The following is a 13,662-nucleotide window of genomic DNA, read 5'->3' on the forward strand; positions in this document are numbered from 1 at the left end:
AGATAGTGCAGGCGTTAACTAGGCGGTCTTGGTTCTAGTCAAAAGCTGACCTTGAAGCCCGTCTCCATAAGCACCCTACCGTCGACCTCTCGGATTAAGTGTGATTACCTTTTTCAGTCGGTGGAGTGCCTGTTGACAAAGCGGTCAATGTCAATTTAGATGTGCGCCCGTACGCTGCCAAGTGTTTCTGTAACGGAAAGTAAAGTGCGAATCTGTATCTCACATTAAGGAGAGCATTTGAAATAAAAGATTCGGATTTAATGTGATTTTGACAAATTAACAAATGATATGATTTTAAGAAATGATTTTCCACCATTGGCACAATATTCTTGCTTAATGTTGAAAGAAATATCTTAAGTGTGCGCCAAGCTACTATGGTGTGCTTCATTTCTGTCAAGTTTTCTGGAAGCAATGCCACAATTCTTTTCAAGGTGGGCATTAAGGGTAGCAATGCATATTTAGTCCAGGCCTTATCTTGCAAACGTCATGTATTGTAAAAATTCATGTTTTTAAAAGCGTTTCAAACCTTCTGTAGACATCCTCGAACTTATTTTTTGCCAATTGGAAGACAGCATATGTACCAGTGATTTGTGGATGCCTTGTGTAATGATCCTATGATTTTACTTTCCCTCCGTTATTTTAGTTTCACTCGTTCTTTATTTATTGCATCCAAATGTGCTAGTGCTCGTACCTTGATCGAGATGCTTAAGCTGCCTGCAAGGAACCCGGCTGATATAGTAAAGTAAGAACAAGGTAGCGCAATTCGCAACCACAACGCCCGCGTTTTGATTGGAGCGGAATACAAGATCGCCTTTGTATCAACCTTTTGGTGCTCGTTAGATAAACCGAGGTGGACTCAATTTTTCCGAAGCTTTCTGCTACTTCGTCTCCGATAGCACTCGTGCTGCTTTAAAAGAATCAATCAATCAACCGATCGATTGATCGATTAATTAGCCAATTCAGTCAATCAGAAAATCAATTCGGGAATTATTAAATCACTCGAATAATCTATTAGTGAGCCAGCCAGCCAGCCAGCCAGCCAGCCGAGCTGACCGACCGACCGACCGACCAACCGACTGGCCAATATATATATATATATATATATATATATATATATATATATATATATATATATATATATATATATATATATATATATATATATATATATATATATGCGTGTGTGTGTGTGTGTGTGTGTGTGTGTGTGTGTGTGTGTGTGTGTGTACAAGGTTCAAAATAAAAGTTCATTTGCATAAATAAATGTGCGCACATATATATGCAGAGTAAAAATATCTTCCCTTAAAGGAGACGTGCATGTATGTCCCCGCAAGCATGCCTGACCACATGAACACTGCGTTGATAGAAATTTTAAGTACGTGGGCTAACTACTTCGCGCGCACCGAGAGTTCGAAAGCAAAGGTCACAAGGATAATAGAGTAGAGCGGGCAAAAATACCACCATCGCGGAAGTGTCCCTTTTGACGCTGACAGCCAGTCTTCTACTCGGGCCGCGGCAGATGCTCGGAGGAGTCTCGGCGAGACCTCGAACGCTCCTCTGTGCTTTTGGAGTTGCAGTCACGTGCGGAGAGACTCGGTCGTAGGCGCGTCCCAGGTAGCGACAGGCCTCATGTTGTCAACGTTGTCGCATGCTGTCGAACTTCGTGTTGTCGCGCTGTAATCTGAAATTGAGCACAAAAGAACTCCCATTCGGAGCGAACTTAACATGGCCGGGAAGTACGCGATACCTTGGCAAGTCGGTTTCTTTCTTCCTTAATAACTGTGTCTTGGCGGGAGTAAGTGTTCCCAGTCGTTAAAACATTTCATTCACTAGCTGCTTTTTAAAAAATAATGTTATGCCTAAAGGTAAAGGTCATCTAACTATTGAGGTAAATATGACAGCAAAGCGACGAATCTGAAGTAAATCACATCATTCGGCGATGCTCGCACAAAGGTGAAAGAAATGGCGAGCATTCCCATCGGAGAGGACATGCGAAAAACGCTGGCGTTGAATAGTAGCCGAATTGAACTGAGGGGAGAGAAGTTTATTTAGAAAATGGCAGAGAGGGCGGTCTGAGGTAGACTTCTCTGCCCTGTTACTCTGCGCCCCGATAAGGGAAAGGGAAAAGAAAGAGGGTTATGGATGATGCCGATGTGAACGGGAAGCTTAGAACGACAGAAAGCTGAGCTAGTTGGTAAGGATTCATTATGCAAAAAAGAAGTGAGGCGACTATCAACTGAAGGGAGCACTGAGGCGAAAAAAGAAAGAAGACACAAAACTCATCTGCGCATGCTCAGGAATGGGCATGCGCATGCTCAGTCGGCGTTCGTGTTGTCCACTCCTCTACTCTTGTGTCCTGTCTGCACGCCTCACTTCTTTTTTGCATAGTGAACGGGAAGGAGTGTTTAAACAGCCTCGACGATGAAACTTTCACAGCCATTTGTCAAGCCACGTGCTGTGCAACGATGTAAGTAATGCACAAAGTGCTCTGCAACTGGATATGTGGTTTGGTCAAGGCCTTAGTAGCACTTCTCCAGTAACTGAACAGAAGACACAGCCTTGTCAACGTAGCCTTCACTCGCGGTAACCTCATCTTTTACCTTCAAAGACACCTTACCTTACCTTCACACTGTAACCAATTTCCTTAATAAACGCTAACATAACGTTCTTCCACCTCTTACGTAACGTCACTGTCCTTTTAAAGTAATTTCTTTACGCTTAGCCCCTATCGGTCTCGAATTCTTTCTTCAAATCACTTAAGCAATCACGGCATACATTACACCTCTCGGAAGTCCCGCAACTTTGAACGTCAGCTACGTGCCATGCCATGATCGCCGAGCTGCGTTGATGTCGCTGAGGTCGTTTGTGTTCAAGTGCAAGTTAATTTAGAACTTACATTTTCCTCTAGTGCCAATTATGTCCGGCTGCTTGAATCGAAAAGCAGTAGAAGTAACTGATATAACACCTCAGGCACACTGCACAACACTCGTTTACTTACATTGGGTAAGCTACGTTACGATTGCTGCTGTTCGCTACGTGAACGTTAAATTCATTCCGTAAAACACGTCGATAACACGCACAGCCGCGCACAAAGTAGAAGGGCGTCAGGCGTGGCGAACAACTTCAGTGCTTACACATTCTCTAAAATAAGGGCAAACTTATTTTCTTATCATTCCGGTTTCCCGAAAGACGGGGAACTCGGGATAGATAAAGAAGCGTTCTTTTACAAGAGGCTTTGCGCGTCTTGCTGTTTCCATCAATATAAAGAAAGGGTAGCCATTGTGTTTCTTTTCAACGATGCTTATGTCCATAGAAAGAATAGCCTGGGAATCTTTGGCTAATGAGAGTGAACAGCTATGATGTGGTTTCTTGAAAACTTCCTGTCTCCTCTCTGGCATTACCGATACTACAGATTATTGCTATTCGTTCTATTCAATCAACATCAGCCGATCATGATACTCTTAACGCATTGTAACCGGAAGGACTGATGGGCCAAATGCAAACTAACCTTAACCGGTTTCTATTTCATCTAAACAAAAAAAAAGAAAGAAAAGAAACTTCTCCTCACGTGAGGCGAAGGCAGGAACCGTCACTCCGTGAAGAGCAGCACAACGCGCCGTTCCATAGACCGGCGCTTTCGCACTTCCTTAGGCTATACCCTATAATTTCAGATTATAATATTTTGACTTGACGTAAGCTGATCTGACTAGTATGCGATGACAACATGGTTGTCCAGGCACCTTACGTTTACCGACGGGCCGCAGAAGTCGAACACCTTTAGCGGCAGCACACAAAGGCGTCCGTTGATTGAAAATCGTGGCTATGCGCCCAAGCCGGTTTACGCTGCACCGCATTACACGGTTGTCGTCACCCGGTCTAGCGCCGGAGAAAAACGCGGAACGCTAAATTCCTATCGTCGCAGCTGTCCGACGAGGAAGCCCTCTTCGCGCACTGAGAGGACTGGGAGCGTTTTGTGACACGAAGCGGGAGCTCACTCACACCCTTCACTTAAAATCCGGTCGTCCCTGTCTTTGCTGAACAAAAAAAAAAAGGAGTACAGATCAGCGGACACTCGCCGGAAGTGTTAAGATCGAGGAAGGAGATTGTGTTTTTTCTCCGAACGAACGCCAGCCGTGCTCCTGGACGTTCTGAACGCACTCTCAAAAGCGACAAAAGGACGCAGATGGAGCCAGTGCCTATTTCTCGGGCCCCTCCGCCGGCAAGCGGTCTTATCAAGAGTAAAGGGAGAAAAGGTCCAGGCAAAATGCAATAGTAAGGCATTGATTAGGGCTTGTTGGTACATATTTAGAACTGAAGTTGAACAGCGCAAATAAAACGAGGACACAAAGAAACAAATACCACAGACAAGCGCTGACTGCCAAGTGGAAAATGTGGGACACATTTTAAGAGTGAAGTCTTTGTGGTCTTATATACCACGCCCAAATGACAGCAATAATTGGTACCTTCGCCTGGTGATTGATTGATTGAGCGATCAAGTGATTGACTAATTGATTGACTCATTCAATCATTTTGATGTCAAAAGCAACGTTTTGGCTACGAGTGATGCCGTTGTGGAGGGTGTCGTTGTGGAGGGCCTTGAATGAATTGTTAGGTGCTATTAACGGTCGCAAATTTGTTTATTCGTAAGAGTATTCTTGCACTTGCGCCTGGATAATACGTTGTGGGGTATTATAGCTGTTTGTTCGCATTCTTCGCTTTGAAAGCTTTCTTTCGTGATGTCGCGGTGCCGTTCTGGCGTTTTATGTGTCATGGTCTTTGTGAGTGGGTCAGTTGTTCTCTGCTCGCTCTTCTACGCAAGGTGCATAGGCGTACAAAAGTCTATATTTAACTGTACCACCTGCGCATAAGGTAAGGAACAGCCGGCGTCGCACTTGTGCGGCAACGTGACATTCTTCTGTTCTGTAAACAAAACAAAAAAATTCTGTGAGGTGCTATATTGTGGTAAAGGCGAGACAAACCTGATAGCATATATATATATCATCAGCTTGGTTACGCCCACTGCAGGGCAAAGGCCTATCCCATACTTCTCCAACTACCCCGGCCATGTACTAATCGTGGCCATGTCGTCCCTGCAAACTTCATAATCTCATCCGCCCACCCAACTTTCCGCCGCCCTCTGCAACGCTTCCCTTCCCTTGGAATACAGTCCGTAATCCTTAATGACCATCGGTTATCTTCCCTCCTTATTACATGTCCTGCCCATGCCCATTTCTTTTTCTTGATTTCAACTAAGATGTCATTAACTCGCGTTTGTTCCCTCACCCAGTCTGCGAACAAAAAGAATTCAGTGAGTGGATATATTGTGGTAAAGGCGAGACAAACCTGTAGCATATATATATATATATATATATATATATATATATATATATATATATATATATATATATATATATATATATATATATATATATATATATATATATATATATATATATATATATAGTCATGTCATAAAAAGCCAACAAACACTAACTCCAAGGACAACATAGGGGAAATTACTTGTGCCTAATAAAGGAAATAAAGAAGCGATAAATTAATGGAAATGGAAGTGGATGAAAAAACAACTTGCCACAGGTAGGGAACGATCCCACAACTTTCGCATTACACGTGCGATGCTCTACAAATTGAGCTACCACGGCGCCGTTTCCCCATCCACATTATGGGGTAATTATGTTTTTATTACTAGAACTAACCCTGGGAGTGTTAGCCAGCAGAGGGAGTGAAGGCGCTGGCTAACACTCCCAGGGTTAGTTCTAGTAGTAAAACATAATTACCTCTGAATGTGGAAGGAAAACGGCGCCGTGGTAGCTTAATTGTTGAGACCATCGCACATGCAATGCAATGAAGTGGGATAGACGAAGAAGTATTTTCATGTTGACAGGTGTGATAATTAGGCACGTCGTGTCTCAGGCGCTTGGCATTCGTTTTATTCATGGCCGCAAAAGTGAACCGTAACAACTCATACCCCAATGAAAAAGCGACCTGTAGTCCAGTGAGACAAAAAAGATAATCATCAGGAACTGCTCATACCCCCGTAATAAAACATAGATGCTACGGCTGAATATGAATGAAGAAACGAAAGAAAAGAATGAAGCAAAGAACAAATAAAAAAGGACGAATGAAAGAAAGAAAGAAAGAAAAAAAGAAAGAAAGAAAGAAAGAAAGAAAGAAAGAAAGAAAGAAAGAAAGAAAGAAAGAAAGAAAGAAAGAAAGAAAGAAAGAAAGAAAGAAAGAAAGAAAGAAAGAAAGAAAGAAAGAAAGAAAGAAAGAAAGAAAGAAAGAAAGAAAGAAAGAAAGAAAGAAAGAAAGAAAGAAAGAAAGAAAGGAAGGAAAAGAAAGAAAGGTCAAAAGAAAGAAAGAAATAGACAAAGAAAGAAATAACGATAAAGAACATTTAGGTAATGCATCAGGCGCTCGCATGTGTCGTTGAGATGTCGACCTACAGCGCCATACATTTACTTCGCACTGCGGCTCGTTATGTCTTGCGAGAAATTCCTCCCTCCCCCTCCCTATCGTATAACTTGATGCATTACCACGTGTGCAATAGGTTTTCGCCTTCGAGTCTTACAGGAGTGTAACACAGCTGCCTAACTTCTTGTCCTGCTGATGGCGCGACCTCCAAACTTTTATTAGCGCGTGTACATTGCAGTAATCGGTGCAGGATGAGCATGCCATAATGAGTATGCGATACCGAACGTAGACATAGTATCTTGTACAGCATTGACGAAATAAAGAGTACAACTTTTAAGTCCGGTGATGCCATGGTCTCCAAACTTTTATTCGTGAGTGTACCTTACTGAATTGATAACATAATGAGCACAGCATAATAAACAGGGAATACCAAACGTGGAAACAGTATGTTGTGCAAAATCGTGGAAATAGCGTAAATCTTTGGCACGCTGTGTGCGTCAAAGTAATGGAGATGATGGTCCTAGGACGCCTGGAGTGGTGCTTGGAGTACCACGACACCTACCCGGATGCCATGGCGGGCTTTCGATGCGGACGATGATCGATCGACAACGCCGTCGACCTGGTCACCTACGTTCAGCACGAGAAATGCCGCAATCGCCTCCATGGCTTTCTTTGTACCTCGACGTCAAAGGGGCACATGACAACTTTACGCATGAAGCCATCATCTCTGCTCTCGAAGAGGTAGGAGTGGTCGGTCGGATGCTTCAATGCATACGCAACTATCTCTCCATACGATCTTTTTTTTTTTGTAAGCGCCGAGGAAGGTCATACTTCTCTACAATATAGCTACCGCGGCGTCCCCCAGGGCGGTGTACTTAGCCCTGTGTTATTTAATCTAACCCTAATTGCTCTCCTTGAGCACGTGCCAAGCACAGTCGGGCTATCAATGTACGCGGATAACATTTGCATATGGACGTCTGCAGTACCGAATGAGAATTCAGAGAGCTGTCACCCATACTGCTATCTACCTCCGTAATCGAGGCCTGAAAATTTCCTCCGAGAAATGCGCACTGGTGACATTTACGTGTGAACCCATGACAAACTACTGCGTAATGATAAATGGCCACCTAATACCATATGTTCGAACTTACAAGTTTCTAGAAGTCATAATTGACAGGGTCTTGTCATGGAGCCCTCACGTGTCAAACGTGAAAAAATGGCTGACAGGCATCTGCAACCTGTTCAACTATTTCACTGGCAAGACTCGGGGGATGTAGACAAGTGCTGACAGTTGAGTGAACGTCACCTAACGTTAGACGCTTCCCAGGGAGGATACCAGGCAAAGCGCATCTCTGCCCATTGTCAGCTCAACTATACGAGTGCCTGTTAACTATATTATTGCATGATAGTTTAGCATCACTGTAGGGTTAACCATATCTCGTACGCCTTGTTTTTACCTTGCATGCCACGTTGAGGCAGTTCCTCTATTAGCAACGAAGCAGGACTTCCTTCGTCCTCGAACCCGATGTACCTCTTTAAATTAGAACGACATTGACAGCAGAAACGGCAAGCTTATTCTTTTCTTATAAGGATCCTACCTACGAAAGGCACAATGCTACGAACAACGAAAGGTAATAACAGAGAGCGCCAGATTGCTCATAACTGTACTTCTAAACGCTAATCGAGAGGAAGTGAACCGCAACTTCGATGATGATGCGATGAAGTAAGATTTTGCATGTTCAATTTTGAGGAAAAATTAGGAAGTCTTCTAGTAGCTGCAAGAAATTGAATCTTTCTTGCGTTTTATTTTATTTTGTAAGTATTTTAGTAACCACCCCGACTGTCCTCAATTTCAAGCACAAAGACAATCTTTGTCCAACACATTGATGAAACTAGATGATCGTCCTCTGAGTGAGCAGACAGTACTGGAGCACCGTCCCCACCGATCCTCGGCTCAGAAGGCAGTGAAGGCACTTTTGTGCTTAGAACGTCTGGTTTGCACGAGCGGCTTTGACTCAATGACTGTCTGTGCACATCTCTCTCTCTCTCTCTCTCTCTCTCTCTCTCTCTTAACTGCTCCCTTCCCCCAGCGTAAAGCAGCCAACCACATTCTTGACTGGTTAACATTCCTGCCTTCCTTATATCCATCTCTCTCTCTCCTCGACTTCAGCGCTCACGACGCTTAATATAACCAATATTTAAGCCCTCTCTGCGGTTACTGCTTTCACCAATCGCCACTTCCTTACATTCATAAAATATTATTTCCACTATATTAGATTGCTCTGCTTTTCTTGCCACTTACCTGAGCTTTAATTTATCTTCTTGCAAGTCAAGAGAGAGGGATGAAGAGGAAAGGCAGGGAGGTTGACCAGATATTACTCTCCGGTTTACTGCCCTACACTGGGGTTGGGAGATAGGGGTTAGAAAGAGGACAGAGGGGTAAGGGTAAAAAGAAAACAAAAGAATTCACCCACGGAGACACACACAAAGGGTGTTCCAGTTAGAGACGTTAAGTCCGGCAGATCTCAAGAAGCGCAGTAGCGCTTGCACGGCCTCCTTCTGTGACGTCAAGTCCTGTCGATGGTGTAGAATTCCTTCTTCCGATAGTGGTCGGCCGTCCAGCTGGTCGAGTTCGTGGCGAATGAATTCCCTCTGTGGACTGTACTGCGGGCAGTTGCACAAAATACGGCCAATCGGTTCTTCATGGCCGCAGTGGTCACAGGTTGCGGTGTCGGCCATCCCTATGCGGAACGCGTAGGCTTTGGTAAAAGCAACGCCCAACCACAGTAGATACAGAAGCGTGGCGTCCCCACGGCAAAGCTTTGATGGGACTCGAAGGCTTGATATGTGATCAAGGGAGTAAAGTCGGAAATTCCTGCAATGTGGCTCATTCCATTGCGACGTGGTGCACTGGCGAGCAAGCAGGCTGGGTTTCCGTTCTGCGCCAGCTCTAGAAAGTGGTATTGGTGCGTAATGGTCCTCAGTATGGGCTGAACGGGCAGCTTGAGCGGCACGTTCATTGCCGATAATCCCGCAGTGATTTTGGAAGCCATTGGAAAATTATTTCATGGCCTGCATCACTTATATGGTGCATCGTCTCTGTAATCTCAAATACTAGCTGTTCGTGAGGTCCGCGCCGTAAAGGTGACAGTAGGGGCTGCAGTGCCGCCTTTGAATCGCAGAAGATCGTCCACTCGTGTGGCGGTTCATCTCCGACGTAATGAAGGGTGGTAAAGAGCGCTGCGAGCTCTGCTGCCGTCTATGATGTCGCGTGAGTCGTCTTAAATTTGATGGTTGTAACTTTCGCTGGTATCACGATTACCGTAGCGGAGCTGTTTGGCAGGACAGATCCATCAGTGTACATATACGCGTAGAGTCCCGGTAGTTCGCGTACAAAAGTAGTAATGTGAACTGTTTAAGGGCTGGCGATGATAGATCAGCTTTTTTCGTGATGCCAGGTATTAGAGGTTGACTTTTGGCTGAGCGAGGCACCATGCAGAAATGGAAGGCCTCGCAGCCGCAGTGAAACAAGCTGGCAATGATTCATCATGTGCAGTTATCGTTTGACTGAAAGATGTGCGGTGTCTGTCCGCTGGTAGAGAGGCTAGGTGGTGGTGAGGAGTCCTGGCACGATGCCATCAGCGTGGGTCATCAGCGCTTCAATTTCAACGTGGGTCTTGACAAGGCGCTGTCTGGCGATTGCTATCGTAGCCACTGTTGATGTACTCTGAGGCAGGCCTAGACAGATCTGGAGCGCTTGAGCCTGAACACTGTATTGTGCATAGATTCGTTTTGTCTGTGTTGGTGATTGCTCGCAAGCTGTACCGCAGAAAGACGAGAAAGAGTTCATGCAATAATATAGTTAACAGGCACTCGTATAGTTGAGCTGACAATGGGCAGAGATGTATTTTGCCTGGCATCCTCCTTGGGAAGCGTCTAACGTGTGGTGACGTTCACTCAACTGCTCCGTGTCAACGTCAATCGTGGAAGTTACGGTTTACCTGGAGCTCAAGTAAGCCTAATATGAGTTACTTTTACGCGCATAAAGGTCAGAGGCAGTGCCCACGCGCCGGGATTTTTCTATGATTTTCCAAGGCTGAATATCTGTCCTTGTGTCTGTTCTAGCTGAATCGCGCAGCTGTAGACGAGACGGGTGTTTCGGGCCACATCTCACGATTAGCTTCAGTGTTGCAATTTGACTATAAAGCGCGCCGCTAAGTGGTACGCCTCCTAGCGGCACTCTATGCGGGTAACGTGTAACGCTCGTAAACCTGCAGTACGGAATGCGCAAATGCGGGTGCACATGCTCCTTCTTCTTTTCGAGAGAGGAAAGGTTCCGACAAGGTCGTCGTCGCAGGCGCATCATTCTCATTTTCGTCTCGAACAACAAACAACTCGACGTTACCCCTCCTCCACCTGCAACCACTTGGTATTTCTCTCTCGCATGCTTCATACACCCCGCGGTGCAGTACAGGAGACACGTGTGTAGGCATCCGTGGCAGGGAGGGGCATCCGTGACGTCGCTCGACCGAAGGTCGGTGACGGGATCCCGGGATGATCCGAGACGCGCACCGCGCCCCTGCAGACGAAGTGGAGAGGAAAGAGCGAAGGGAAGGTGACGGGTGAGAGTGATCAGTCGGAAGAGCGAAACTGCCGTCTCGTCGCCGGAGAGAGAGTTCTCCACGCGGGGGCGGGGGGAAGCTGGATGGGGGGGGGGGTGTAGTAGTGAGAGCAGCACCTTACCTGTCCCCCGCCGCCCCGAGCCGGCAACCCTCTCCGCTCGGAATCTGGAGCATCCGAAGAAAGTGAAAACTCCTCCGAGCGCCGCCGTTCCGTCGCCGCCGCGGTCACGTGGTCGGGAGGATGGCTTCCTGTATATAAGGTCCCAGCGGTGCCCTCTCTGAGGTGCATCTCCCTTCCTATCCCTCCCCGAGTGGAGTAGTGCTCCATCGGTCCACCGGTGCAACCTGCGGCAGCATCAGCGGGCTAACCTCCGCACAAGCACGTCTTCCGACGGCTGCTCGGTCCTCCGAGCAGCAGCAGCAGCAACCTCGCGACAGAGACAGTGTTGGTGGTGACCGCGTCGTCTCCGTCCCACGTTTCACTTCGGCGGCCCGGAAGAACCAGGCACGCAGGCCACACTGCAGGTAAGACGAAGCTTGGCTCCGGAGACCTGTGCGAAACAACGCCCCGCGGCTGCTTGGTAGAGAGTCGACGGCTCTGCCCCGTGCCTTGCCTCACGTTAGTGCTGCTTCCCATGCTTCTTCGCCGCCTACTCCCGCCCCCGACGGCTACCACCACCGCCCGGCGCCGCCCTCTGCGATGCTCTCCGCTTTGTGTTCCGTGGATATACGTCGATGCCGATCCGCCGCTTCCGTGTAGCATCCTCCACCCCCTTCGTCTTTCCGTTCTACCTACGCCGGAACCATCGCAGTTTCCGGCTTCTCATTCAGTTTCTTAAATTGCATTGTTGTAATCGTGGACGAAATATTAGGTGCGCTAGATTATACACTGCTGTGCTCGATATTCAAATCAATTAATTTTTTTTCTAGTCATACAGCGCGAAACAGGAGAATAGAGTATCTAAGCGTGCACATAGTTGTCCCGCAGAACAAAGGCCGCTGCCAAACGCTCCGGGAAGCATTTTCATTCTAGAGCTATGCAGTGAAGCTAACCTACTTTGTCACGCAGACGTCTTTGGAAGCCCTCTACGCGCAAATTGAACGGCGTGTATAATAGAAGCGTAGGTCAAACACAGAGAACTAGACTCAAAATTCACCAGGGGAAAAGTGAGGTTGATGTGCTCTCGCTCCATCACTCTGCTCTATAACGTCGGCCGCACGTGTTTTGAGCCGAATTCGGGCCACCGGCAAAATGTCGCGCTCTTCAAGATGTGAAAGGTAAATCATGTGGTGTGCTCAGTCAAGGCGACAGTGTATGATTTGACGACATGTTTGCTGCAGCTGGTTAGGCTCTAGGTAGACAGATACCTATCTGGAAACTGTGATAACTGAAAACATTTAGGAAGCAGTTCGTTTCTGCGCATTATCTTTAACTGTGAAAGAAAATTTGGAAATGTGCGAGTGTTGTAGTGTACAGTGAACGTTCGTTCATACGCTGAATTTCAAAGATTGCGAGTAATTCAGTTAGTGATGATGTGATACAGCTTTGTTGGGGGAGGCATCTATAAGGCGTGTAGAAAGCTGCCATGGTCATCGGAAAGTTGAAATAAGCAAAGGAAACGAATTTATGTCCCGTTGCAAACTGCATTGCACGCGGACAAGTTGTGACTGCTCACTGCAAATATAGTATGATGATAATGATGATGTTGAATTTCGTGTTTTGTGGCTCAAGAGCCAAGTATGACCAAAGAGCGTCAGGCTGCAAGCATATGCTTTATGTTTAAAGGGAGAGAGAGAGAGAACAAGGACAGGAAAGGCAACCAGACGAGCACCCGGTTTGCTTAAAGAACTTAGCAGAACAGTTAAGAGGAAATGTGGGACATGCACATCAAGTGCTGAAAATAAGCCAGATGTGTGTAAGAACATACGGTTATAACAATAACACGGTCAAATCCCTTCTAATAAACAAATGTAGCTCAACTAGAAAATTTTAGTCAAAGCTAGGAGCAGCCAAAGTTTATCATATAAGAGACAAAACAATTATCTGACCTTAAGCACCAACGAAGCAACCTTAAGTATGCTTTCGCACCAACGAATAGGCCAGTAGGTTGATAAGCGTGTATTGCAACAGCAGCACTATAGCAGTAGTAGCGCGCACATCTCCAGCCTTCCCTTTTTTTATGCGAAGCATATTACGAGGGCTCAACCCAGCTCCTCAGGCGCGGCGGTGACCATGAAATCACGTGACACCGTGACGTCACGACAGAGGAGAAGTGGCTTTGGCTCAACTCTTGCAAGACGGGCTGGGTGGGAATCGAACCAGGGTCTCCGGATTGTGGGACGGAGACGCTACCACTGAGCCACGAGTACAACGCTTCAAAGCGGTACAAAAGCGCCTCTAGTGAATGCGGTGTTGCCTTAGAAACGCGCTGTTTCTAAGGCGTGCGTCTCTTGCTCAGGCGCACATTTCGTTGCCGCGCCGAACGCTGCTTTGCTCGACGCTCACCGCGTCCAATGCGGGGCGCGTAGTCGCTGCCCTGTAGCCCATTGTCTTACACCCCTTGGCGGGTCGACGGGAACGCTGTCGCGTTCCACTCTTGAAGGCGAA

The 13,662-nt window shown here is 46.5% G+C and overlaps 1 protein-coding gene across 4 annotated transcripts in view; it reads left to right on the top strand.

The window, feature by feature from the left end:
- The window catches only part of LOC135905937 (WAG22 antigen-like), a 139,530-nt gene that overhangs the window by 102,191 nt on the left and 23,677 nt on the right, over nucleotides 1–13,662 (top strand). The window contains exon 1 of one of the 4 annotated variants that reach the window (XM_065437080.2): nucleotides 11,327–11,579. The exons of 2 other annotated variants lie outside the window; for them this stretch is intronic. The gene's annotated coding sequence lies outside the window, so the exon portion shown is untranslated. One more of the 4 variants, XM_065437079.1, reaches the window with a different exon arrangement.

This window comes from Dermacentor albipictus, chromosome 5 (assembly GCF_038994185.2).
Source record: "Dermacentor albipictus isolate Rhodes 1998 colony chromosome 5, USDA_Dalb.pri_finalv2, whole genome shotgun sequence".
NCBI classification, from domain to species: domain Eukaryota; kingdom Metazoa; phylum Arthropoda; class Arachnida; order Ixodida; family Ixodidae; genus Dermacentor; species Dermacentor albipictus.